Source organism: Odontesthes bonariensis, chromosome 2 (genome assembly GCF_027942865.1).
Source record: "Odontesthes bonariensis isolate fOdoBon6 chromosome 2, fOdoBon6.hap1, whole genome shotgun sequence".
Taxonomy (NCBI): domain Eukaryota; kingdom Metazoa; phylum Chordata; class Actinopteri; order Atheriniformes; family Atherinopsidae; genus Odontesthes; species Odontesthes bonariensis.
In genome coordinates, this window is record NC_134507.1 from 36,080,166 (window position 1) to 36,104,168 (window position 24,003).

The window sequence follows — 24,003 nt, forward strand, 5'->3', positions numbered from 1 at the left end:
GCTGCAGTGAGCACTCTTCAGCCGTTTCAGATGGTACAACTTTGCACTCCCGCCCGCTCCACTGAGCACCATTCAAACAACAATTTAGCGCCTCCAGCTTTGAACATGGGCACGGTCTCAACACATAGGGTGACTCTACTCCGAGAAGTCACTCGGCACAGCAAGAAGATTTCCTTTGCACAGACAGAATGGGCTTCACCCGCAAAGGTAAAGCCTTCCAAAAATAGAAACAACTCATTAATGTTGCTCTCCACGGAAGTCTTTAGTAAAAGGCGAAAGACTTGTACGTTATGAAGAGAAACCAGAGTACGAGTATTTGACACTGCGGGAGCAGTGCATCAGGCCAGTTGGCATAGCCACCTTCCCCATGGTGAGCTTTGCTTGGTTGAGACACTTGCTCCTCGGCCGACCAGGTAGGAACAATCGGGCCCTATTCAGTGGCTGCTTTGTCTTTTACTCTGTGCAAAAGACTAGGGGTCTTGAGGCTTTGTTCTGACCGCTCATTTGGTGTAGAGGTTTTTTTCAAGCAATTCTCCCAGTTGGCCCAATCCCAGAGCCATCTCAAAGTGGAGTTCACTTTCACTCTCTTTTCGCAGACTAAAAGCCAGAGTTTTATCTCAGAAGCTAAGCAGAGTCGGGCCTGGTTAGTACTTGGATGGGAGACCGCCTGCGAATACCAGGTGCTGTAAGCCTTTTGGCTTCTCCAGGCGCATGCAGTTTGACTGCGTCAAATGCAAAGGCAGTCCCTGTTTGACTTTTTGGAACTGCTCCTTTGTCAGGACAAAGTTAAATGTATGAGGATCAAAGGCAACCATGACCTGGGACATCTCAGCAGATCCAGGATCAGCAAGATGGATCACAGGGTGATCATCAGATGTTTCAACAAAAGACATGCAGAGAGAAAAATGCTTACAGCACCTGGTATTCCCAAGCGGTCTCCCATCCAAGTACTAACCAGGCCCGACCCTGCTTGGCTTCCGAGATCGGACGAGATCGGGCGTGTTCAGGGCGGTGTGGCCGTAAGCCACAGTCCCTGTGACAAATATGTGTTATATAGGTGCTGGAACCATACGTTTCCCCTATTTTACCAGAGAGTCGGCTTGAGAGGCTGATGTTGAGCCTGCACATCGACTTCCCTGATGTGATTGTTCTCTGCAGCTGAAAATGGGACTCTCAGATAACTTAGTGTGTGTCTGTCAAGCTCCTCTGTTCCCTGTGTGTTGTTTTGTGTTCATGGTCATACAGAGAAACCAGGGAAGCTCAATCCCACGACATGCTCATAAGCTGCGTCTTTTCTAAACATTATAGTTCTATGTTAGAAGTCAGAATACAACGGCTCCCTGAAACTACCACCCAGTACCGCTGGTTTTGTTATTTCACAAGAGTTGGGAAGAGTGCACCGTTCCCGGCGGCACCGCAGTACCGGGTCGATGCGTGGAGTGAACGGAGCAAGCCCCTTTTTCAACCCCTGTGCCTAAAAATCCATTTAATATGTAGTCCTCATATAGAGGACGTATCAGATATTAAACTGATAAGAACAGATACTACACTTGATCTTAGCCAAAAGGCCGAGAAGCGATAACCCTCCACTGTTTCACGTCCGAGGGCCCTTCCTGGCACAATGCGCACTTGTGGCGGTGCTCTTTTTTCGCCTACAAAGCGTCACTTTGCACCTCCGCCCACCCGCTGCAGTGAGCACTCTTCAGCCGTTTCAGATGGTACAACTTTGCACTCCCGCCCGCTCCACTGAGCACCATTCAAACAACAATTTAGCGCCTCCAGCTTTGAACATGGGCACGGTCTCAACACATAGGGTGACTCTACTCCGAGAAGTCACTCGGCACAGCAAGAAGATTTCCTTTGCACAGACAGAATGGGCTTCACCCGCAAAGGTAAAGCCTTCCAAAAATAGAAACAACTCATTAATGTTGCTCTCCACGGAAGTCTTTAGTAAAAGGCGAAAGACTTGTACGTTATGAAGAGAAACCAGAGTACGAGTATTTGACACTGCGGGAGCAGTGCATCAGGCCAGTTGGCATAGCCACCTTCCCCATGGTGAGCTTTGCTTGGTTGAGACACTTGCTCCTCGGCCGACCAGGTAGGAACAATCGGGCCCTATTCAGTGGCTGCTTTGTCTTTTACTCTGTGCAAAAGACTAGGGGTCTTGAGGCTTTGTTCTGACCGCTCATTTGGTGTAGAGGTTTTTTTCAAGCAATTCTCCCAGTTGGCCCAATCCCAGAGCCATCTCAAAGTGGAGTTCACTTTCACTCTCTTTTCGCAGACTAAAAGCCAGAGTTTTATCTCAGAAGCTAAGCAGAGTCGGGCCTGGTTAGTACTTGGATGGGAGACCGCCTGCGAATACCAGGTGCTGTAAGCCTTTTGGCTTCTCCAGGCGCATGCAGTTTGACTGCGTCAAATGCAAAGGCAGTCCCTGTTTGACTTTTTGGAACTGCTCCTTTGTCAGGACAAAGTTAAATGTATGAGGATCAAAGGCAACCATGACCTGGGACATCTCAGCAGATCCAGGATCAGCAAGATGGATCACAGGGTGATCATCAGATGTTTCAACAAAAGACATGCAGAGAGAAAAATGCTTACAGCACCTGGTATTCCCAAGCGGTCTCCCATCCAAGTACTAACCAGGCCCGACCCTGCTTGGCTTCCGAGATCGGACGAGATCGGGCGTGTTCAGGGCGGTGTGGCCGTAAGCCACAGTCCCTGTGACAAATATGTGTTATATAGGTGCTGGAACCATACGTTTCCCCTATTTTACCAGAGAGTCGGCTTGAGAGGCTGATGTTGAGCCTGCACATCGACTTCCCTGATGTGATTGTTCTCTGCAGCTGAAAATGGGACTCTCAGATAACTTAGTGTGTGTCTGTCAAGCTCCTCTGTTCCCTGTGTGTTGTTTTGTGTTCATGGTCATACAGAGAAACCAGGGAAGCTCAATCCCACGACATGCTCATAAGCTGCGTCTTTTCTAAACATTATAGTTCTATGTTAGAAGTCAGAATACAACGGCTCCCTGAAACTACCACCCAGTACCGCTGGTTTTGTTATTTCACAAGAGTTGGGAAGAGTGCACCGTTCCCGGCGGCACCGCAGTACCGGGTCGATGCGTGGAGTGAACGGAGCAAGCCCCTTTTTCAACCCCTGTGCCTAAAAATCCATTTAATATGTAGTCCTCATATAGAGGACGTATCAGATATTAAACTGATAAGAACAGATACTACACTTGATCTTAGCCAAAAGGCCGAGAAGCGATAACCCTCCACTGTTTCACGTCCGAGGGCCCTTCCTGGCACAATGCGCACTTGTGGCGGTGCTCTTTTTTCGCCTACAAAGCGTCACTTTGCACCTCCGCCCACCCGCTGCAGTGAGCACTCTTCAGCCGTTTCAGATGGTACAACTTTGCACTCCCGCCCGCTCCACTGAGCACCATTCAAACAACAATTTAGCGCCTCCAGCTTTGAACATGGGCACGGTCTCAACACATAGGGTGACTCTACTCCGAGAAGTCACTCGGCACAGCAAGAAGATTTCCTTTGCACAGACAGAATGGGCTTCACCCGCAAAGGTAAAGCCTTCCAAAAATAGAAACAACTCATTAATGTTGCTCTCCACGGAAGTCTTTAGTAAAAGGCGAAAGACTTGTACGTTATGAAGAGAAACCAGAGTACGAGTATTTGACACTGCGGGAGCAGTGCATCAGGCCAGTTGGCATAGCCACCTTCCCCATGGTGAGCTTTGCTTGGTTGAGACACTTGCTCCTCGGCCGACCAGGTAGGAACAATCGGGCCCTATTCAGTGGCTGCTTTGTCTTTTACTCTGTGCAAAAGACTAGGGGTCTTGAGGCTTTGTTCTGACCGCTCATTTGGTGTAGAGGTTTTTTTCAAGCAATTCTCCCAGTTGGCCCAATCCCAGAGCCATCTCAAAGTGGAGTTCACTTTCACTCTCTTTTCGCAGACTAAAAGCCAGAGTTTTATCTCAGAAGCTAAGCAGAGTCGGGCCTGGTTAGTACTTGGATGGGAGACCGCCTGCGAATACCAGGTGCTGTAAGCCTTTTGGCTTCTCCAGGCGCATGCAGTTTGACTGCGTCAAATGCAAAGGCAGTCCCTGTTTGACTTTTTGGAACTGCTCCTTTGTCAGGACAAAGTTAAATGTATGAGGATCAAAGGCAACCATGACCTGGGACATCTCAGCAGATCCAGGATCAGCAAGATGGATCACAGGGTGATCATCAGATGTTTCAACAAAAGACATGCAGAGAGAAAAATGCTTACAGCACCTGGTATTCCCAAGCGGTCTCCCATCCAAGTACTAACCAGGCCCGACCCTGCTTGGCTTCCGAGATCGGACGAGATCGGGCGTGTTCAGGGCGGTGTGGCCGTAAGCCACAGTCCCTGTGACAAATATGTGTTATATAGGTGCTGGAACCATACGTTTCCCCTATTTTACCAGAGAGTCGGCTTGAGAGGCTGATGTTGAGCCTGCACATCGACTTCCCTGATGTGATTGTTCTCTGCAGCTGAAAATGGGACTCTCAGATAACTTAGTGTGTGTCTGTCAAGCTCCTCTGTTCCCTGTGTGTTGTTTTGTGTTCATGGTCATACAGAGAAACCAGGGAAGCTCAATCCCACGACATGCTCATAAGCTGCGTCTTTTCTAAACATTATAGTTCTATGTTAGAAGTCAGAATACAACGGCTCCCTGAAACTACCACCCAGTACCGCTGGTTTTGTTATTTCACAAGAGTTGGGAAGAGTGCACCGTTCCCGGCGGCACCGCAGTACCGGGTCGATGCGTGGAGTGAACGGAGCAAGCCCCTTTTTCAACCCCTGTGCCTAAAAATCCATTTAATATGTAGTCCTCATATAGAGGACGTATCAGATATTAAACTGATAAGAACAGATACTACACTTGATCTTAGCCAAAAGGCCGAGAAGCGATAACCCTCCACTGTTTCACGTCCGAGGGCCCTTCCTGGCACAATGCGCACTTGTGGCGGTGCTCTTTTTTCGCCTACAAAGCGTCACTTTGCACCTCCGCCCACCCGCTGCAGTGAGCACTCTTCAGCCGTTTCAGATGGTACAACTTTGCACTCCCGCCCGCTCCACTGAGCACCATTCAAACAACAATTTAGCGCCTCCAGCTTTGAACATGGGCACGGTCTCAACACATAGGGTGACTCTACTCCGAGAAGTCACTCGGCACAGCAAGAAGATTTCCTTTGCACAGACAGAATGGGCTTCACCCGCAAAGGTAAAGCCTTCCAAAAATAGAAACAACTCATTAATGTTGCTCTCCACGGAAGTCTTTAGTAAAAGGCGAAAGACTTGTACGTTATGAAGAGAAACCAGAGTACGAGTATTTGACACTGCGGGAGCAGTGCATCAGGCCAGTTGGCATAGCCACCTTCCCCATGGTGAGCTTTGCTTGGTTGAGACACTTGCTCCTCGGCCGACCAGGTAGGAACAATCGGGCCCTATTCAGTGGCTGCTTTGTCTTTTACTCTGTGCAAAAGACTAGGGGTCTTGAGGCTTTGTTCTGACCGCTCATTTGGTGTAGAGGTTTTTTTCAAGCAATTCTCCCAGTTGGCCCAATCCCAGAGCCATCTCAAAGTGGAGTTCACTTTCACTCTCTTTTCGCAGACTAAAAGCCAGAGTTTTATCTCAGAAGCTAAGCAGAGTCGGGCCTGGTTAGTACTTGGATGGGAGACCGCCTGCGAATACCAGGTGCTGTAAGCCTTTTGGCTTCTCCAGGCGCATGCAGTTTGACTGCGTCAAATGCAAAGGCAGTCCCTGTTTGACTTTTTGGAACTGCTCCTTTGTCAGGACAAAGTTAAATGTATGAGGATCAAAGGCAACCATGACCTGGGACATCTCAGCAGATCCAGGATCAGCAAGATGGATCACAGGGTGATCATCAGATGTTTCAACAAAAGACATGCAGAGAGAAAAATGCTTACAGCACCTGGTATTCCCAAGCGGTCTCCCATCCAAGTACTAACCAGGCCCGACCCTGCTTGGCTTCCGAGATCGGACGAGATCGGGCGTGTTCAGGGCGGTGTGGCCGTAAGCCACAGTCCCTGTGACAAATATGTGTTATATAGGTGCTGGAACCATACGTTTCCCCTATTTTACCAGAGAGTCGGCTTGAGAGGCTGATGTTGAGCCTGCACATCGACTTCCCTGATGTGATTGTTCTCTGCAGCTGAAAATGGGACTCTCAGATAACTTAGTGTGTGTCTGTCAAGCTCCTCTGTTCCCTGTGTGTTGTTTTGTGTTCATGGTCATACAGAGAAACCAGGGAAGCTCAATCCCACGACATGCTCATAAGCTGCGTCTTTTCTAAACATTATAGTTCTATGTTAGAAGTCAGAATACAACGGCTCCCTGAAACTACCACCCAGTACCGCTGGTTTTGTTATTTCACAAGAGTTGGGAAGAGTGCACCGTTCCCGGCGGCACCGCAGTACCGGGTCGATGCGTGGAGTGAACGGAGCAAGCCCCTTTTTCAACCCCTGTGCCTAAAAATCCATTTAATATGTAGTCCTCATATAGAGGACGTATCAGATATTAAACTGATAAGAACAGATACTACACTTGATCTTAGCCAAAAGGCCGAGAAGCGATAACCCTCCACTGTTTCACGTCCGAGGGCCCTTCCTGGCACAATGCGCACTTGTGGCGGTGCTCTTTTTTCGCCTACAAAGCGTCACTTTGCACCTCCGCCCACCCGCTGCAGTGAGCACTCTTCAGCCGTTTCAGATGGTACAACTTTGCACTCCCGCCCGCTCCACTGAGCACCATTCAAACAACAATTTAGCGCCTCCAGCTTTGAACATGGGCACGGTCTCAACACATAGGGTGACTCTACTCCGAGAAGTCACTCGGCACAGCAAGAAGATTTCCTTTGCACAGACAGAATGGGCTTCACCCGCAAAGGTAAAGCCTTCCAAAAATAGAAACAACTCATTAATGTTGCTCTCCACGGAAGTCTTTAGTAAAAGGCGAAAGACTTGTACGTTATGAAGAGAAACCAGAGTACGAGTATTTGACACTGCGGGAGCAGTGCATCAGGCCAGTTGGCATAGCCACCTTCCCCATGGTGAGCTTTGCTTGGTTGAGACACTTGCTCCTCGGCCGACCAGGTAGGAACAATCGGGCCCTATTCAGTGGCTGCTTTGTCTTTTACTCTGTGCAAAAGACTAGGGGTCTTGAGGCTTTGTTCTGACCGCTCATTTGGTGTAGAGGTTTTTTTCAAGCAATTCTCCCAGTTGGCCCAATCCCAGAGCCATCTCAAAGTGGAGTTCACTTTCACTCTCTTTTCGCAGACTAAAAGCCAGAGTTTTATCTCAGAAGCTAAGCAGAGTCGGGCCTGGTTAGTACTTGGATGGGAGACCGCCTGCGAATACCAGGTGCTGTAAGCCTTTTGGCTTCTCCAGGCGCATGCAGTTTGACTGCGTCAAATGCAAAGGCAGTCCCTGTTTGACTTTTTGGAACTGCTCCTTTGTCAGGACAAAGTTAAATGTATGAGGATCAAAGGCAACCATGACCTGGGACATCTCAGCAGATCCAGGATCAGCAAGATGGATCACAGGGTGATCATCAGATGTTTCAACAAAAGACATGCAGAGAGAAAAATGCTTACAGCACCTGGTATTCCCAAGCGGTCTCCCATCCAAGTACTAACCAGGCCCGACCCTGCTTGGCTTCCGAGATCGGACGAGATCGGGCGTGTTCAGGGCGGTGTGGCCGTAAGCCACAGTCCCTGTGACAAATATGTGTTATATAGGTGCTGGAACCATACGTTTCCCCTATTTTACCAGAGAGTCGGCTTGAGAGGCTGATGTTGAGCCTGCACATCGACTTCCCTGATGTGATTGTTCTCTGCAGCTGAAAATGGGACTCTCAGATAACTTAGTGTGTGTCTGTCAAGCTCCTCTGTTCCCTGTGTGTTGTTTTGTGTTCATGGTCATACAGAGAAACCAGGGAAGCTCAATCCCACGACATGCTCATAAGCTGCGTCTTTTCTAAACATTATAGTTCTATGTTAGAAGTCAGAATACAACGGCTCCCTGAAACTACCACCCAGTACCGCTGGTTTTGTTATTTCACAAGAGTTGGGAAGAGTGCACCGTTCCCGGCGGCACCGCAGTACCGGGTCGATGCGTGGAGTGAACGGAGCAAGCCCCTTTTTCAACCCCTGTGCCTAAAAATCCATTTAATATGTAGTCCTCATATAGAGGACGTATCAGATATTAAACTGATAAGAACAGATACTACACTTGATCTTAGCCAAAAGGCCGAGAAGCGATAACCCTCCACTGTTTCACGTCCGAGGGCCCTTCCTGGCACAATGCGCACTTGTGGCGGTGCTCTTTTTTCGCCTACAAAGCGTCACTTTGCACCTCCGCCCACCCGCTGCAGTGAGCACTCTTCAGCCGTTTCAGATGGTACAACTTTGCACTCCCGCCCGCTCCACTGAGCACCATTCAAACAACAATTTAGCGCCTCCAGCTTTGAACATGGGCACGGTCTCAACACATAGGGTGACTCTACTCCGAGAAGTCACTCGGCACAGCAAGAAGATTTCCTTTGCACAGACAGAATGGGCTTCACCCGCAAAGGTAAAGCCTTCCAAAAATAGAAACAACTCATTAATGTTGCTCTCCACGGAAGTCTTTAGTAAAAGGCGAAAGACTTGTACGTTATGAAGAGAAACCAGAGTACGAGTATTTGACACTGCGGGAGCAGTGCATCAGGCCAGTTGGCATAGCCACCTTCCCCATGGTGAGCTTTGCTTGGTTGAGACACTTGCTCCTCGGCCGACCAGGTAGGAACAATCGGGCCCTATTCAGTGGCTGCTTTGTCTTTTACTCTGTGCAAAAGACTAGGGGTCTTGAGGCTTTGTTCTGACCGCTCATTTGGTGTAGAGGTTTTTTTCAAGCAATTCTCCCAGTTGGCCCAATCCCAGAGCCATCTCAAAGTGGAGTTCACTTTCACTCTCTTTTCGCAGACTAAAAGCCAGAGTTTTATCTCAGAAGCTAAGCAGAGTCGGGCCTGGTTAGTACTTGGATGGGAGACCGCCTGCGAATACCAGGTGCTGTAAGCCTTTTGGCTTCTCCAGGCGCATGCAGTTTGACTGCGTCAAATGCAAAGGCAGTCCCTGTTTGACTTTTTGGAACTGCTCCTTTGTCAGGACAAAGTTAAATGTATGAGGATCAAAGGCAACCATGACCTGGGACATCTCAGCAGATCCAGGATCAGCAAGATGGATCACAGGGTGATCATCAGATGTTTCAACAAAAGACATGCAGAGAGAAAAATGCTTACAGCACCTGGTATTCCCAAGCGGTCTCCCATCCAAGTACTAACCAGGCCCGACCCTGCTTGGCTTCCGAGATCGGACGAGATCGGGCGTGTTCAGGGCGGTGTGGCCGTAAGCCACAGTCCCTGTGACAAATATGTGTTATATAGGTGCTGGAACCATACGTTTCCCCTATTTTACCAGAGAGTCGGCTTGAGAGGCTGATGTTGAGCCTGCACATCGACTTCCCTGATGTGATTGTTCTCTGCAGCTGAAAATGGGACTCTCAGATAACTTAGTGTGTGTCTGTCAAGCTCCTCTGTTCCCTGTGTGTTGTTTTGTGTTCATGGTCATACAGAGAAACCAGGGAAGCTCAATCCCACGACATGCTCATAAGCTGCGTCTTTTCTAAACATTATAGTTCTATGTTAGAAGTCAGAATACAACGGCTCCCTGAAACTACCACCCAGTACCGCTGGTTTTGTTATTTCACAAGAGTTGGGAAGAGTGCACCGTTCCCGGCGGCACCGCAGTACCGGGTCGATGCGTGGAGTGAACGGAGCAAGCCCCTTTTTCAACCCCTGTGCCTAAAAATCCATTTAATATGTAGTCCTCATATAGAGGACGTATCAGATATTAAACTGATAAGAACAGATACTACACTTGATCTTAGCCAAAAGGCCGAGAAGCGATAACCCTCCACTGTTTCACGTCCGAGGGCCCTTCCTGGCACAATGCGCACTTGTGGCGGTGCTCTTTTTTCGCCTACAAAGCGTCACTTTGCACCTCCGCCCACCCGCTGCAGTGAGCACTCTTCAGCCGTTTCAGATGGTACAACTTTGCACTCCCGCCCGCTCCACTGAGCACCATTCAAACAACAATTTAGCGCCTCCAGCTTTGAACATGGGCACGGTCTCAACACATAGGGTGACTCTACTCCGAGAAGTCACTCGGCACAGCAAGAAGATTTCCTTTGCACAGACAGAATGGGCTTCACCCGCAAAGGTAAAGCCTTCCAAAAATAGAAACAACTCATTAATGTTGCTCTCCACGGAAGTCTTTAGTAAAAGGCGAAAGACTTGTACGTTATGAAGAGAAACCAGAGTACGAGTATTTGACACTGCGGGAGCAGTGCATCAGGCCAGTTGGCATAGCCACCTTCCCCATGGTGAGCTTTGCTTGGTTGAGACACTTGCTCCTCGGCCGACCAGGTAGGAACAATCGGGCCCTATTCAGTGGCTGCTTTGTCTTTTACTCTGTGCAAAAGACTAGGGGTCTTGAGGCTTTGTTCTGACCGCTCATTTGGTGTAGAGGTTTTTTTCAAGCAATTCTCCCAGTTGGCCCAATCCCAGAGCCATCTCAAAGTGGAGTTCACTTTCACTCTCTTTTCGCAGACTAAAAGCCAGAGTTTTATCTCAGAAGCTAAGCAGAGTCGGGCCTGGTTAGTACTTGGATGGGAGACCGCCTGCGAATACCAGGTGCTGTAAGCCTTTTGGCTTCTCCAGGCGCATGCAGTTTGACTGCGTCAAATGCAAAGGCAGTCCCTGTTTGACTTTTTGGAACTGCTCCTTTGTCAGGACAAAGTTAAATGTATGAGGATCAAAGGCAACCATGACCTGGGACATCTCAGCAGATCCAGGATCAGCAAGATGGATCACAGGGTGATCATCAGATGTTTCAACAAAAGACATGCAGAGAGAAAAATGCTTACAGCACCTGGTATTCCCAAGCGGTCTCCCATCCAAGTACTAACCAGGCCCGACCCTGCTTGGCTTCCGAGATCGGACGAGATCGGGCGTGTTCAGGGCGGTGTGGCCGTAAGCCACAGTCCCTGTGACAAATATGTGTTATATAGGTGCTGGAACCATACGTTTCCCCTATTTTACCAGAGAGTCGGCTTGAGAGGCTGATGTTGAGCCTGCACATCGACTTCCCTGATGTGATTGTTCTCTGCAGCTGAAAATGGGACTCTCAGATAACTTAGTGTGTGTCTGTCAAGCTCCTCTGTTCCCTGTGTGTTGTTTTGTGTTCATGGTCATACAGAGAAACCAGGGAAGCTCAATCCCACGACATGCTCATAAGCTGCGTCTTTTCTAAACATTATAGTTCTATGTTAGAAGTCAGAATACAACGGCTCCCTGAAACTACCACCCAGTACCGCTGGTTTTGTTATTTCACAAGAGTTGGGAAGAGTGCACCGTTCCCGGCGGCACCGCAGTACCGGGTCGATGCGTGGAGTGAACGGAGCAAGCCCCTTTTTCAACCCCTGTGCCTAAAAATCCATTTAATATGTAGTCCTCATATAGAGGACGTATCAGATATTAAACTGATAAGAACAGATACTACACTTGATCTTAGCCAAAAGGCCGAGAAGCGATAACCCTCCACTGTTTCACGTCCGAGGGCCCTTCCTGGCACAATGCGCACTTGTGGCGGTGCTCTTTTTTCGCCTACAAAGCGTCACTTTGCACCTCCGCCCACCCGCTGCAGTGAGCACTCTTCAGCCGTTTCAGATGGTACAACTTTGCACTCCCGCCCGCTCCACTGAGCACCATTCAAACAACAATTTAGCGCCTCCAGCTTTGAACATGGGCACGGTCTCAACACATAGGGTGACTCTACTCCGAGAAGTCACTCGGCACAGCAAGAAGATTTCCTTTGCACAGACAGAATGGGCTTCACCCGCAAAGGTAAAGCCTTCCAAAAATAGAAACAACTCATTAATGTTGCTCTCCACGGAAGTCTTTAGTAAAAGGCGAAAGACTTGTACGTTATGAAGAGAAACCAGAGTACGAGTATTTGACACTGCGGGAGCAGTGCATCAGGCCAGTTGGCATAGCCACCTTCCCCATGGTGAGCTTTGCTTGGTTGAGACACTTGCTCCTCGGCCGACCAGGTAGGAACAATCGGGCCCTATTCAGTGGCTGCTTTGTCTTTTACTCTGTGCAAAAGACTAGGGGTCTTGAGGCTTTGTTCTGACCGCTCATTTGGTGTAGAGGTTTTTTTCAAGCAATTCTCCCAGTTGGCCCAATCCCAGAGCCATCTCAAAGTGGAGTTCACTTTCACTCTCTTTTCGCAGACTAAAAGCCAGAGTTTTATCTCAGAAGCTAAGCAGAGTCGGGCCTGGTTAGTACTTGGATGGGAGACCGCCTGCGAATACCAGGTGCTGTAAGCCTTTTGGCTTCTCCAGGCGCATGCAGTTTGACTGCGTCAAATGCAAAGGCAGTCCCTGTTTGACTTTTTGGAACTGCTCCTTTGTCAGGACAAAGTTAAATGTATGAGGATCAAAGGCAACCATGACCTGGGACATCTCAGCAGATCCAGGATCAGCAAGATGGATCACAGGGTGATCATCAGATGTTTCAACAAAAGACATGCAGAGAGAAAAATGCTTACAGCACCTGGTATTCCCAAGCGGTCTCCCATCCAAGTACTAACCAGGCCCGACCCTGCTTGGCTTCCGAGATCGGACGAGATCGGGCGTGTTCAGGGCGGTGTGGCCGTAAGCCACAGTCCCTGTGACAAATATGTGTTATATAGGTGCTGGAACCATACGTTTCCCCTATTTTACCAGAGAGTCGGCTTGAGAGGCTGATGTTGAGCCTGCACATCGACTTCCCTGATGTGATTGTTCTCTGCAGCTGAAAATGGGACTCTCAGATAACTTAGTGTGTGTCTGTCAAGCTCCTCTGTTCCCTGTGTGTTGTTTTGTGTTCATGGTCATACAGAGAAACCAGGGAAGCTCAATCCCACGACATGCTCATAAGCTGCGTCTTTTCTAAACATTATAGTTCTATGTTAGAAGTCAGAATACAACGGCTCCCTGAAACTACCACCCAGTACCGCTGGTTTTGTTATTTCACAAGAGTTGGGAAGAGTGCACCGTTCCCGGCGGCACCGCAGTACCGGGTCGATGCGTGGAGTGAACGGAGCAAGCCCCTTTTTCAACCCCTGTGCCTAAAAATCCATTTAATATGTAGTCCTCATATAGAGGACGTATCAGATATTAAACTGATAAGAACAGATACTACACTTGATCTTAGCCAAAAGGCCGAGAAGCGATAACCCTCCACTGTTTCACGTCCGAGGGCCCTTCCTGGCACAATGCGCACTTGTGGCGGTGCTCTTTTTTCGCCTACAAAGCGTCACTTTGCACCTCCGCCCACCCGCTGCAGTGAGCACTCTTCAGCCGTTTCAGATGGTACAACTTTGCACTCCCGCCCGCTCCACTGAGCACCATTCAAACAACAATTTAGCGCCTCCAGCTTTGAACATGGGCACGGTCTCAACACATAGGGTGACTCTACTCCGAGAAGTCACTCGGCACAGCAAGAAGATTTCCTTTGCACAGACAGAATGGGCTTCACCCGCAAAGGTAAAGCCTTCCAAAAATAGAAACAACTCATTAATGTTGCTCTCCACGGAAGTCTTTAGTAAAAGGCGAAAGACTTGTACGTTATGAAGAGAAACCAGAGTACGAGTATTTGACACTGCGGGAGCAGTGCATCAGGCCAGTTGGCATAGCCACCTTCCCCATGGTGAGCTTTGCTTGGTTGAGACACTTGCTCCTCGGCCGACCAGGTAGGAACAATCGGGCCCTATTCAGTGGCTGCTTTGTCTTTTACTCTGTGCAAAAGACTAGGGGTCTTGAGGCTTTGTTCTGACCGCTCATTTGGTGTAGAGGTTTTTTTCAAGCAATTCTCCCAGTTGGCCCAATCCCAGAGCCATCTCAAAGTGGAGTTCACTTTCACTCTCTTTTCGCAGACTAAAAGCCAGAGTTTTATCTCAGAAGCTAAGCAGAGTCGGGCCTGGTTAGTACTTGGATGGGAGACCGCCTGCGAATACCAGGTGCTGTAAGCCTTTTGGCTTCTCCAGGCGCATGCAGTTTGACTGCGTCAAATGCAAAGGCAGTCCCTGTTTGACTTTTTGGAACTGCTCCTTTGTCAGGACAAAGTTAAATGTATGAGGATCAAAGGCAACCATGACCTGGGACATCTCAGCAGATCCAGGATCAGCAAGATGGATCACAGGGTGATCATCAGATGTTTCAACAAAAGACATGCAGAGAGAAAAATGCTTACAGCACCTGGTATTCCCAAGCGGTCTCCCATCCAAGTACTAACCAGGCCCGACCCTGCTTGGCTTCCGAGATCGGACGAGATCGGGCGTGTTCAGGGCGGTGTGGCCGTAAGCCACAGTCCCTGTGACAAATATGTGTTATATAGGTGCTGGAACCATACGTTTCCCCTATTTTACCAGAGAGTCGGCTTGAGAGGCTGATGTTGAGCCTGCACATCGACTTCCCTGATGTGATTGTTCTCTGCAGCTGAAAATGGGACTCTCAGATAACTTAGTGTGTGTCTGTCAAGCTCCTCTGTTCCCTGTGTGTTGTTTTGTGTTCATGGTCATACAGAGAAACCAGGGAAGCTCAATCCCACGACATGCTCATAAGCTGCGTCTTTTCTAAACATTATAGTTCTATGTTAGAAGTCAGAATACAACGGCTCCCTGAAACTACCACCCAGTACCGCTGGTTTTGTTATTTCACAAGAGTTGGGAAGAGTGCACCGTTCCCGGCGGCACCGCAGTACCGGGTCGATGCGTGGAGTGAACGGAGCAAGCCCCTTTTTCAACCCCTGTGCCTAAAAATCCATTTAATATGTAGTCCTCATATAGAGGACGTATCAGATATTAAACTGATAAGAACAGATTTTTTTTCTTTTGAAAAAATTTATTGACACTAATACATCACATTTTCATAAAAACTTAATATTTAAGACATATGTTTTACATTTGAATAAAAACATCAATAAATAAGTGTAATCTGTATAACCACATTTAAAACAACAACAATAAAACAAGTTTTTCATGGGATATTACAGATAAAGTCAATGTTGTCTAAGGTAAGAGCTACATGTGAAGTAGTTCTCATGCGAGTAGCAGTTTGTATTGAGTGTCTTTAAAAAGGAGTGCATTAGTTAAAATGCTCTCTTCCAAGTCCATTTTTTGTGCAGGAGCACAGTGAGTCCCTACCCAGGGAAACTCATTTCGCTCCCCCAAAGAGTAGGTCTCTCGGGATCCTGCCGTGGTGCTCAGAGGAGATCCCCACCCTGTTGCTCCTTCCCACCTTCCTCACCCGGAGAGCCAGGCCGTCGCTGCTTTGACCTTTTTGTGTGTAACTGATAAGAACAGATTTTTTTTCTTTTGAAAAAATTTATTGACACTAATACATTACATTTTCATAAAAACTTAATATTTAAGACATATGTTGATATGCTGATAAAAACAGATACTACACTTGATCTTAGCCAAAAGGCCGAGAAGCGATAACCCTCCACTGTTTCACGTCCGAGCGCCCTTCCTGGCACAATGCGCACTTGTGGCGGTGCTCTTTTTTCGCCTACAAAGCGTCACTTTGCACCTCCGCCCACCCGCTGCAGTGAGCACTCTTCAGCCGTTTCAGATGGTACAACTTTGCACTCCCGCCCGCTCAGGACAAAGTTAAATGTATGAGGATCAAAGCCAACAATGGCCTGGGACATCTCAGCAGGTCCAGGATCAGAAACATGGAGACTGAGAGCCAATAGAAACAGAGGTGTCTGCCAACCAATCAGCGGCAGCCGAAGCTGGTTAACTTCCTCGTGTCTGTGTGTGTGTGTTTGTCACAGGGTGATCGTCAGATTTTTCAACAAAAGACATGCAGGGCGCAGAAGTAAATAGAACTGTATTTCTTTTAAGAATTGGAAAGAATTGTCCTTGTGGATAAAAATCATGTCATTAACATCCATTTCTGTGACGGAAGCTAATAATTATTTGTGTTGACAGCAGCACCGTCACTGTGAAGGAGAGAGCATGAGAGTGTTATAAATAGTAGCTGATGGATTACTAGTTGTATATTCCTGGGTGGTAGAACACAAACACTTCTACACATAGATTATATAAACCACCCCAGTCAGAACATCACCTGAGATGTCTACCCTTTGAGGGACATTTGTTTTTTGAGGTGTGGGAGTTAGAGGCAGCTGGGAGCTCTAACAGTCAACCAGCCACAGAGGATGAAGCTCTGATCACTTTTTTCTCATTCTCATAAGAAAATCTCAGCAATCTCATTGCTTTACAAATTCACCGCTTGACTAGGCTCATGGATTATCTATATACAATACATCTTCACTGTAAAGTCCAATAGCTGCCCTGACATACATACATTCGTTAACTTTACTAGGTTAATTACCATATGCACTTATGACTGATTTTTATGAAGTAAAAGTTAGTTGCATGGTGAAAAATGCAAAAAAAACTTAGTGTTTAGAGTGAAGATGACTTTATTTAGAGTGAAGCTCACTCAACAATAAGTAGCAACACAGTCTCACTCCCACTGCGCATTCAAAGAAGAAGAAGTGTGCATGGTGCGACATTCAGTCTCTCCCGCTCAGCAAAGTATATTAGGTCTATGTCAGCAACGCAGCAGTCCAGCACACAGGCCGGGGCACTGAGGGCAGCCTGCTGAGTCCACTTTTTCAGTTTTTTAAATTCTTTTGAAGAAGAATAAATAAGGTAAGTTATCAAGCAAGTATGTTTGTTAATATGTTTTAATTACTGCTCCGACTGTTAGCGTTCACTAGCTAACGTTAGCATTAGTTAGCTAGCTAACGAACCAAACAGGCATAAGTTGGCCTGTTCAGGCCATGGTTAAGGCGAGTTTGGGCGGTTTCCCACCATAGTCCTGTGGTTATCTTAAAACCTTTGAACAGTTCCAAAGCCTAATTACTTTGAAAGTCTCACATTTGAAATGTTGTAGCATGAGTTTTCCGTTTTCCCCAAATTGACAGCGGTGGCATTTTGGCCTGACTTTCAAATTTGCAAGGTGGAAATGACGGTTTTCAGTTAAGGCAGCATGAATGTGTTTGATGCAGAGAGGAGATAAATGAGGTTCATAATGCACTGGCGCTGTCTTTCCTTGGGGAAATGGTGAAGGCTGGTGTAGTATGGCGTGATCTTTGTGCCACCAGGTTGAGCGCGCAGTGACACTGATTTGAGGGCACAGATCTATCTGAAGGAACAATCATTTTAAGCGTGTGCGTATGAATCTCACACACGCTCGCTCATAGGTGCTCGGAAACGCGCTCAACTCTGACAAACTGCTCGCTCGAACGGCTCACTCAGCTCGCGCTCAGCTCTATCTCTCTGCGCTCGCAACTCTGTTAGTTGTATGTAAATGAGCCACACCACCAGCCAATCACAGACTGGTAGTTTTCACAGACTGGTATTTGTGTGATAAATAATAAAAAAAATAAAGAGGAAGAATTGTAATAATCATGTTAAAACTGGTGTAGTTGGGTGCTAGCTAGTTAGCCTACTGATTACTGTTGTAGGGTGTCACAAATATTTTAGAGAAAGAAACCTAACATCAACTTTTTTATTTGTTTCTCTTTATATTCTTTTATGTATTTTTAATGCTTCTTCCACTCCCTGCTGCAATGCTTTTATTTTATGTAAAGCACTTTGAATTGTTTGTACATGAAATGTGTTACAAATAAATTTGATTTGATCAAAATCTAAAACGGTAGAAAAATAAAACTACACCAGCTTAGGAAATTAAATGTTTGAAGTATTGAAGTGGTTGTTTTTACCTAGTAAGTTATGAACTATAGCAGCTGACCCACAGTGGGGTTTTTTAAACTTTTAAACTTTAAACTGATCAATTGTGTTATTGGTTTAATCTGTAATGGTTACTGGTTTGACAAAAAAATATAACATCTAGTTTAATTCCTTTAGGGTGATGGTAGAAGTTCAATTGAGTCTGCATTGCAGACTCTGCAGTGATTGGCTGGTGGTGTGGCTCATTTACATATAACTAACAGAGTTGCGAGCGCAGAGAGATAGAGCTGAGCGCGAGCAGTTTGTCAGAATTGAGCGCGTGTCCGAGCACCTATGAGCGAGCGTGTGTGAGATTCATACGCACACGCTTAAAATGATTGTTCCTTCAGATAGATCTGTGCCCTCAAATCAGTGTCACTGCGCGCTCAACCTGGTGGCACAAAGATCACGCCATAGTGTAGTAGCATAGATGCTTTCGCATCCTATGAGTCATGACGGCCCTAATTGCACACCGCAATAAGGGTAAATAGCCATTTACTGCAGGTGGGATGGACTAAATAGCCCAGTTACCTCCTCATCTCGCTCTTTTTGCGCTCCGTGCCCATATTATTTCCCAGCAGAGTGGCTGAGCTCAGGTGTCTTGCTCCGTGTGCGACACATAACCCAGTTGGTTTGAGGTGGTATTAATATTTTCAAAATAAATTGGCAATTGGGAATAATTTATCAAGAACCCATTTTAAATTTGGAACTTCATACCAATATTGTTCCACATGTAGTATCTATGTGGGGGAAAATTATGTTTGCAGATCAATGACCAAGAAAGAAGCATCTGTTTGTGAAAGTAGGATAGTTTTAAGGGGATTTTTTCAACATTATAATTACAAAGTAAAAAGAAATTTAGGCCTCCTAATTTAGAGAAAATTAAATTCGGTATGAAGTTCCAAATTGAAGATGTGTTCTTGATAAATTGTTTAAGCCAATTTATCCATAAGGTCACTGTGAGTGTTCATAATGGCCAAATGTGTTAGTCTCTCCTGCGTCATGGTGCTGCGCAGCCAGGTTTTCAGGCTGAGACAGAGCGCTCAGATGCCGTGACAGATATGGGCAGGGCCAGGGAAAGCCTGATGATCTTCTCCACCTCTGACAGCATGGAGCGGGGTTGGTGCTGCAAGGTTTGCAGGATGGACCCCTTTGCAGGAAAGCCCTCCTCTGTCCCCCGTCCCTACACACAACTATAAAGAATGTGAAAGGGACAAAGGGCCTCCTTACACTGGAGGGCAAAGTTGTTCAGGTATCTTGATTTGTCTTCATCAGAAGAACACACTAACACACTCAGATAAATTACCGTGCTTAATTGTAATTCAGAGATACAAACATTTTAGGTAGACAAAGTAATGCAGTAAAAATCTGTGATTTTCTTGTAAACAACAGACTTTCTGTAGCTTTATTGTCTAATGACCAGTATTTGAAATGTTTTATTACAGAAAAGCTGTTGCAATGACATGTTTAGGTCTAATTAGATCACTAAGTGATTGAACTTGTTCTTATTTAGCTCTCAGCTGTGAAAAAGGTCCGCAGTGGGAGAGAGGAGGTCCCGCTGCGTGAGGTGAAGCTGCAGCAGGTAAGACCAGAGAACGGGAGGATTGGAGAGGAGGGACAACCTCTGTGGTTTCTAGATAAGGGAAGATAAAATAAGATAACTTTCATATTCTGTGAGTACCTTAGTAGTCTATGGGAGTGTGCTAACTGTCTCTTTCTGTGGCGCTGGTTGTTTATATGTTTACTGTGGTCACTTGTAGGCTGCACATTACAGAGTAATCTCTGGTGCCTTTATAGTTCTGACATCTCATACTGTGTTCTGTACAGGATAAAGCTTCTGCCTCCCTCATGCTGTGGCGGGAAGCTGCAGTCCTGGGCCCTCATTTATCATTAGTGCGTAGAATCCCTTCTAAATCCTGTCGTATGAGTGAAATTTAGAATGTGCCCAAGTACAAAAAAATCGGCATTCATCAAACGTTCTTAGACAGGTCGTACGCACACTGGTAGGTAATCTGCAATGATAAATACCACACCTGTGAGTTCACCTTGCGCGGGCACGAGCAGACTAATTTGCATCATGGAACGCCCCCAAGTAACCATATATGGCACCAACATTCCCTTTAAAAGCCACCGGAACTTGCTTGCTTGCGCTTGACTCAGAGCGCGGATCTCGAAAACACATGAGAAGCTATACAGAATCATACGCGGCGGACAGCACAGCTTTATGCCAATTACGCACACAGGCTCCACACCTCCACACACGCATCACGTCTGCAATCATAACTCATTAGGGGAAATCACATTTTGCCAATATTTTAGAGACCCCCCAACATTTCCCAAATCATGTTTTCGGGGGGTCTCGGATCACCCGAGTCCCCCGTAGTTCGAACTCTGAATATAACCAATGTTGCAAACATGCTGCGCAACACTCACCAATAAGCCATCCATCTTCAACAGCTCCTTCTTGTAAACGAAGACCCACGGAGCTGTTCTGCAAAATAAAGGATGCGTCCCCCCTGGCCATCACTGTCGCATATAAGCTGTACATTAATGGAGCGCTTCCCCTTCCAATTCACGAGGTTGTATTCGTGCTGTGATGGTGCTTTTAGTGCGACGTGAGTGCAGTCTATTGCTCCTATCACGTTGGGGAACTGCGCGATACCATAAAAACCTCGCTTAATGTCTGCCTGGCGTGGACTAAGGGAAGGCAATCGAATGTAAGTCGGGGCCAAAGAAATAATCGCATCCAACACTGTGGGCAGAATTCAGCTCATGGACGGCTGAGAAATGCCGCATCGATCTCCTACCTCGCGCTGAAACGTACCTGTAGCCAAAAAGCCCAGAGTGGACAGCACCTGTGTATGCACAGGTATGGCTTGCGTGCGCTTAGTTTCTCGCTCGAGAAATGGCCCCAATTCACGGCAGAGGTTGAGCAATATATGTTTTTGAAATCTGAACCTGCTTAGAAGCCACTCACTACTTTCTGCCAATAAATCTGCACGCTCCCTAAACACGCGCTCCCTCCGTAGCGCACGGTTTTCCAGATCCTCAAGCAATGCAAGATGGGCCATGTTGCGTTCTGAATGGCATGTCCTACGTGTGCCTTTTATACCCATATCAATTAAACTAGGCTGATTATTGTCAGGTCTTCTGGTGAAACAATTATTGTTACACTCTGAATGAAATGCAATGAACGCCAGGTAGGTCTAATGCACCGTGCTTTGGAATTGCATAGGCTACGCGGACCCAAACGCCGTCAGACACACTGTAATGCAACAATTGAATGAACATTGTAATATTCCCCTGTGCAGCGATCAACACCATTTGCAGTTTCGTAATTCTACCACTAGGCAATGTGCGTAAGCATGGTCAAAACTATGCGTAGATTTAGGCACATTTCTAAGTTCAAGTACATGTTCATAAATCCCACACTTTGCTCAGGAATGATCGCACGCACGCTTTACGCACAGATCTGTTCCTAAGAACGCTTGATAAATGAGGGGCCAGGAGCTGGACCTCGGCAGCCAGTGCAGGATTACCCACTTAAAGTCCAACATGGATGCAGGAGGGGACTTCCTGCACACAACACCCTACAGCAATGTAGAAGTAAAAAGCATTCTAATTCATCTAATCTAAAAACACATTCTAATCAGAATCAGAATGAGCTTTATTTGTTTTCTCTGTGGTTCAAACATGTAAAAGGCCACATGAAGTTTGGAGGTCTGCAGCAATTGACTCTGCAGAAAGGTCGCCAACCTTCTGCAGAGTCCATTGCTACAGACCTCCAAACCCGCTCTGTCATTTTACGTGGCCGACCACTTGGTGGCTGAGCTGCTGGCGTTCCCAGTCGCTTCCACTTTGTTCTAACACCACTGACAGCTGACTGTGGGATATTTAGGAGCGAGGAAATGTCTCCACTGGACTTGTTGCACAGGTGGCATCCTATCATGGCACCACGCTGGAATCCACTGAGCTCCTGAGAGCGAGCCGTTCTTTCACAGATGTTTGTAGAAACAGTCTGCATGCCGAGGGGCTTGCATTTCTACACCTGTGGCCATGGAAGTGATGGGAACACCTGAATATAATTATCTGGATGAGTGAGTGAATACTTTTGGCAATCTAGTGTATATTATACAGACATAAAATGGCAAATGATCTGACACAATTGAGAAAGAGATTAAAGAAATAAACAAGGAGTAAGAAAGGGGTTTAATATCTAGCTGCAAGGTATTATGGGACATAAGTGCTGTTTGTTTTGGCAGGTGCTGATTGTGACTGATGAGGCAGCTGGAGTGGAGGTGATGGGCGTGATGGAGAGCAGCACAAGGGGAGAGCTGGAGCTCCTCATGTCCAGCACCGAAGTCTTTTATATTTCCCAGGACTTGTGGGAGCCCTTGAAAAGGGTAAAGTCTTTCTAAATATAAAATATATTTGAAAAATAAATTTCATATATATGTATATAGTTTACACATAGTTAATATTGTTTTATGTTCTATTTTTATTAATGACGTTTCTTTGAAAATATAATAAAAATGAATTTAAATCCAGCATTTGGCTCAGTTGTATTGCTGTGGTAATATAGTCTGTGAAGATGAAGTGAAGATAAAAACTCTCCCAACCAAGGCTCAGCTCTGAAATACTACTGAGAGGAATTTCAGATGTGAGATGGTGACAGAGGGAGGACACCTGGAAGAAACCCTGGACACAATCAGACTTCAGATTTATTCATCTATTCAATAAAGATATATTTCAGTACTCTGTTTTAACGTAACATATAACAGTACAGATGCACATGTTCATTTATTTGTCATTTCAGTTCAGTTTTATTAACACAGACACAATTAAAAGAAGTAGCTTAGCTAAGGAATCCTACAAAATGCACCGTAACTTCTGTTCAATCCCGAGCACGCACAGAACTGTGGGAACAAAAAACTCCGTTTTAACAGGAAGAAACCTCCATCAGAACCAGAACCAGGAAGGGCGGCCATCTGCCTGGAGCAGCTGGGGCTGAGAGGACAGAAAAGAGGGGACAACAAGCAGCGTAACACCAGGCCAGGGACACCTGCTGAGAGAGAGAAACAAGTTAATGACAACAATGATGTCACATGTACATGGAGAGGAGAGGTGCATCATGGGAGCTCCCCCAGCAGGCTGGGCCTATAGCAGCAGAACTATGGGATGTTTCAGGCTCACCTGATCCATCCCTAACTATAAGCTTCATCAGAAAGGAAAGTTTTAAGCCTGATCTTAAAAGTAGAGAGGGTGTCTGCTTCCTGAAGCCAAACTGGCAGCTGGTTCCACAGAGAGGGGCCTGATAACGGAAGGCTCTGCTCTGCCATTTACACAAAAGGGGGAGATTAACATTATGCAGGACAGGTCCGATCCCTCGGTCAGTATATATCTCATTGAAATTTGACTGTATCCATTGAACTTATGATAGAATCATGCACCGTATTAGTCATTTTGGGGAACTCTGATTAAAGTTTTAATAATGTCTCTTGCTGAGATTACATTTTATAACATTTAAGTCTAACACACCATGTTATTGTGATAAAATGAAAGGTTACGACTCTTAAATAACAGCACAACAGCTACAAGACGTCCAGGTTACACATATAACAGGGCTAAAACTGACAGGATTTCAGGTGAAAAACACTTTGAAAGATGGAAGTTGTAATAATCCTAAACCTGTCACTTGATTTCATTGTAAGACACAATTTTTTTTTGTACTATTAACAAAATTTCAACAAACTGCTTAACTTTAAAAATTTCACAAAAATGTGCACAATCGTCACTTGACGGATAAACATACATTCATATTTATATATAAATATCTGTTGTTGTAATATAATGTAAATGTAATATAAATATCTCAAGTGTTTCCAGTTAAAGCGAGTCTGCCATGTCAGCAGAAAGTATTACCTTATTGCTGAATATACTGTCCTGTTCCTGTGGGCAGTGTCAGTGATTGACAGATAAAGCAGCCAATCAGCACATGATGTTCGCTGCAGGGCAGCTGCTTACTCGTGTGTACAGTATCTGACTAAATACATC

At 46.3% G+C, this 24,003-nt stretch overlaps 26 non-coding genes and 2 pseudogenes across 26 annotated transcripts; all 28 read right to left on the bottom strand.

Moving 5' to 3' along the window:
• Positions 1-197: 197 nt before the first annotated feature.
• On the bottom strand, positions 198-310 carry LOC142371084 (U5 spliceosomal RNA). The gene has a single exon (XR_012767961.1). It is a non-coding gene; the product is annotated as a U5 spliceosomal RNA (small nuclear RNA).
• A 596-nt stretch (positions 311-906) lies between these two features.
• On the bottom strand, positions 907-1,025 carry LOC142374699 (5S ribosomal RNA). The gene has a single exon (XR_012768781.1). It is a non-coding gene; the product is annotated as a 5S ribosomal RNA (ribosomal RNA).
• Positions 1,026-1,389: 364 nt separating this feature from the next.
• On the bottom strand, positions 1,390-1,580 carry LOC142369248 (U2 spliceosomal RNA). Its single transcript, XR_012767554.1, has one exon. It is a non-coding gene; the product is annotated as a U2 spliceosomal RNA (small nuclear RNA).
• Positions 1,581-1,882: 302 nt separating this feature from the next.
• Positions 1,883-1,995, bottom strand: LOC142371088 (U5 spliceosomal RNA). The gene has a single exon (XR_012767963.1). It is a non-coding gene; the product is annotated as a U5 spliceosomal RNA (small nuclear RNA).
• Positions 1,996-2,591: 596 nt separating this feature from the next.
• LOC142374711 (5S ribosomal RNA) lies at positions 2,592-2,710 on the bottom strand. The gene has a single exon (XR_012768783.1). It is a non-coding gene; the product is annotated as a 5S ribosomal RNA (ribosomal RNA).
• Positions 2,711-3,074: 364 nt separating this feature from the next.
• On the bottom strand, positions 3,075-3,265 carry LOC142369253 (U2 spliceosomal RNA). Its single transcript, XR_012767555.1, has one exon. It is a non-coding gene; the product is annotated as a U2 spliceosomal RNA (small nuclear RNA).
• A 302-nt stretch (positions 3,266-3,567) lies between these two features.
• On the bottom strand, positions 3,568-3,680 carry LOC142371093 (U5 spliceosomal RNA). The gene has a single exon (XR_012767964.1). It is a non-coding gene; the product is annotated as a U5 spliceosomal RNA (small nuclear RNA).
• A 596-nt stretch (positions 3,681-4,276) lies between these two features.
• LOC142374718 (5S ribosomal RNA) lies at positions 4,277-4,395 on the bottom strand. The gene has a single exon (XR_012768784.1). It is a non-coding gene; the product is annotated as a 5S ribosomal RNA (ribosomal RNA).
• Positions 4,396-4,759: 364 nt separating this feature from the next.
• Positions 4,760-4,950, bottom strand: LOC142369257 (U2 spliceosomal RNA). The gene has a single exon (XR_012767556.1). It is a non-coding gene; the product is annotated as a U2 spliceosomal RNA (small nuclear RNA).
• Positions 4,951-5,252: 302 nt separating this feature from the next.
• On the bottom strand, positions 5,253-5,365 carry LOC142371106 (U5 spliceosomal RNA). The gene has a single exon (XR_012767967.1). It is a non-coding gene; the product is annotated as a U5 spliceosomal RNA (small nuclear RNA).
• A 596-nt stretch (positions 5,366-5,961) lies between these two features.
• Positions 5,962-6,080, bottom strand: LOC142374721 (5S ribosomal RNA). Its single transcript, XR_012768786.1, has one exon. It is a non-coding gene; the product is annotated as a 5S ribosomal RNA (ribosomal RNA).
• A 364-nt stretch (positions 6,081-6,444) lies between these two features.
• On the bottom strand, positions 6,445-6,635 carry LOC142369262 (U2 spliceosomal RNA). Its single transcript, XR_012767558.1, has one exon. It is a non-coding gene; the product is annotated as a U2 spliceosomal RNA (small nuclear RNA).
• A 302-nt stretch (positions 6,636-6,937) lies between these two features.
• On the bottom strand, positions 6,938-7,050 carry LOC142371113 (U5 spliceosomal RNA). Its single transcript, XR_012767968.1, has one exon. It is a non-coding gene; the product is annotated as a U5 spliceosomal RNA (small nuclear RNA).
• A 596-nt stretch (positions 7,051-7,646) lies between these two features.
• LOC142374728 (5S ribosomal RNA) lies at positions 7,647-7,765 on the bottom strand. Its single transcript, XR_012768787.1, has one exon. It is a non-coding gene; the product is annotated as a 5S ribosomal RNA (ribosomal RNA).
• A 364-nt stretch (positions 7,766-8,129) lies between these two features.
• LOC142369267 (U2 spliceosomal RNA) lies at positions 8,130-8,320 on the bottom strand. The gene has a single exon (XR_012767559.1). It is a non-coding gene; the product is annotated as a U2 spliceosomal RNA (small nuclear RNA).
• Positions 8,321-8,622: 302 nt separating this feature from the next.
• LOC142371120 (U5 spliceosomal RNA) lies at positions 8,623-8,735 on the bottom strand. Its single transcript, XR_012767969.1, has one exon. It is a non-coding gene; the product is annotated as a U5 spliceosomal RNA (small nuclear RNA).
• Positions 8,736-9,331: 596 nt separating this feature from the next.
• LOC142374732 (5S ribosomal RNA) lies at positions 9,332-9,450 on the bottom strand. The gene has a single exon (XR_012768788.1). It is a non-coding gene; the product is annotated as a 5S ribosomal RNA (ribosomal RNA).
• A 364-nt stretch (positions 9,451-9,814) lies between these two features.
• On the bottom strand, positions 9,815-10,005 carry LOC142369273 (U2 spliceosomal RNA). The gene has a single exon (XR_012767562.1). It is a non-coding gene; the product is annotated as a U2 spliceosomal RNA (small nuclear RNA).
• Positions 10,006-10,307: 302 nt separating this feature from the next.
• LOC142371124 (U5 spliceosomal RNA) lies at positions 10,308-10,420 on the bottom strand. The gene has a single exon (XR_012767971.1). It is a non-coding gene; the product is annotated as a U5 spliceosomal RNA (small nuclear RNA).
• Positions 10,421-11,016: 596 nt separating this feature from the next.
• LOC142374738 (5S ribosomal RNA) lies at positions 11,017-11,135 on the bottom strand. The gene has a single exon (XR_012768789.1). It is a non-coding gene; the product is annotated as a 5S ribosomal RNA (ribosomal RNA).
• A 364-nt stretch (positions 11,136-11,499) lies between these two features.
• LOC142369280 (U2 spliceosomal RNA) lies at positions 11,500-11,690 on the bottom strand. Its single transcript, XR_012767564.1, has one exon. It is a non-coding gene; the product is annotated as a U2 spliceosomal RNA (small nuclear RNA).
• A 302-nt stretch (positions 11,691-11,992) lies between these two features.
• On the bottom strand, positions 11,993-12,105 carry LOC142371130 (U5 spliceosomal RNA). The gene has a single exon (XR_012767972.1). It is a non-coding gene; the product is annotated as a U5 spliceosomal RNA (small nuclear RNA).
• Positions 12,106-12,701: 596 nt separating this feature from the next.
• LOC142374742 (5S ribosomal RNA) lies at positions 12,702-12,820 on the bottom strand. The gene has a single exon (XR_012768791.1). It is a non-coding gene; the product is annotated as a 5S ribosomal RNA (ribosomal RNA).
• A 364-nt stretch (positions 12,821-13,184) lies between these two features.
• On the bottom strand, positions 13,185-13,375 carry LOC142369288 (U2 spliceosomal RNA). Its single transcript, XR_012767567.1, has one exon. It is a non-coding gene; the product is annotated as a U2 spliceosomal RNA (small nuclear RNA).
• A 302-nt stretch (positions 13,376-13,677) lies between these two features.
• Positions 13,678-13,790, bottom strand: LOC142371144 (U5 spliceosomal RNA). Its single transcript, XR_012767974.1, has one exon. It is a non-coding gene; the product is annotated as a U5 spliceosomal RNA (small nuclear RNA).
• Positions 13,791-14,386: 596 nt separating this feature from the next.
• LOC142374746 (5S ribosomal RNA) lies at positions 14,387-14,505 on the bottom strand. The gene has a single exon (XR_012768794.1). It is a non-coding gene; the product is annotated as a 5S ribosomal RNA (ribosomal RNA).
• A 364-nt stretch (positions 14,506-14,869) lies between these two features.
• On the bottom strand, positions 14,870-15,047 carry LOC142370553 (U2 spliceosomal RNA; annotated as a pseudogene).
• Positions 15,048-15,524: 477 nt separating this feature from the next.
• On the bottom strand, positions 15,525-15,640 carry LOC142370719 (U2 spliceosomal RNA; annotated as a pseudogene).
• Between the last annotated feature and the right edge of the window lie 8,363 nt (positions 15,641-24,003).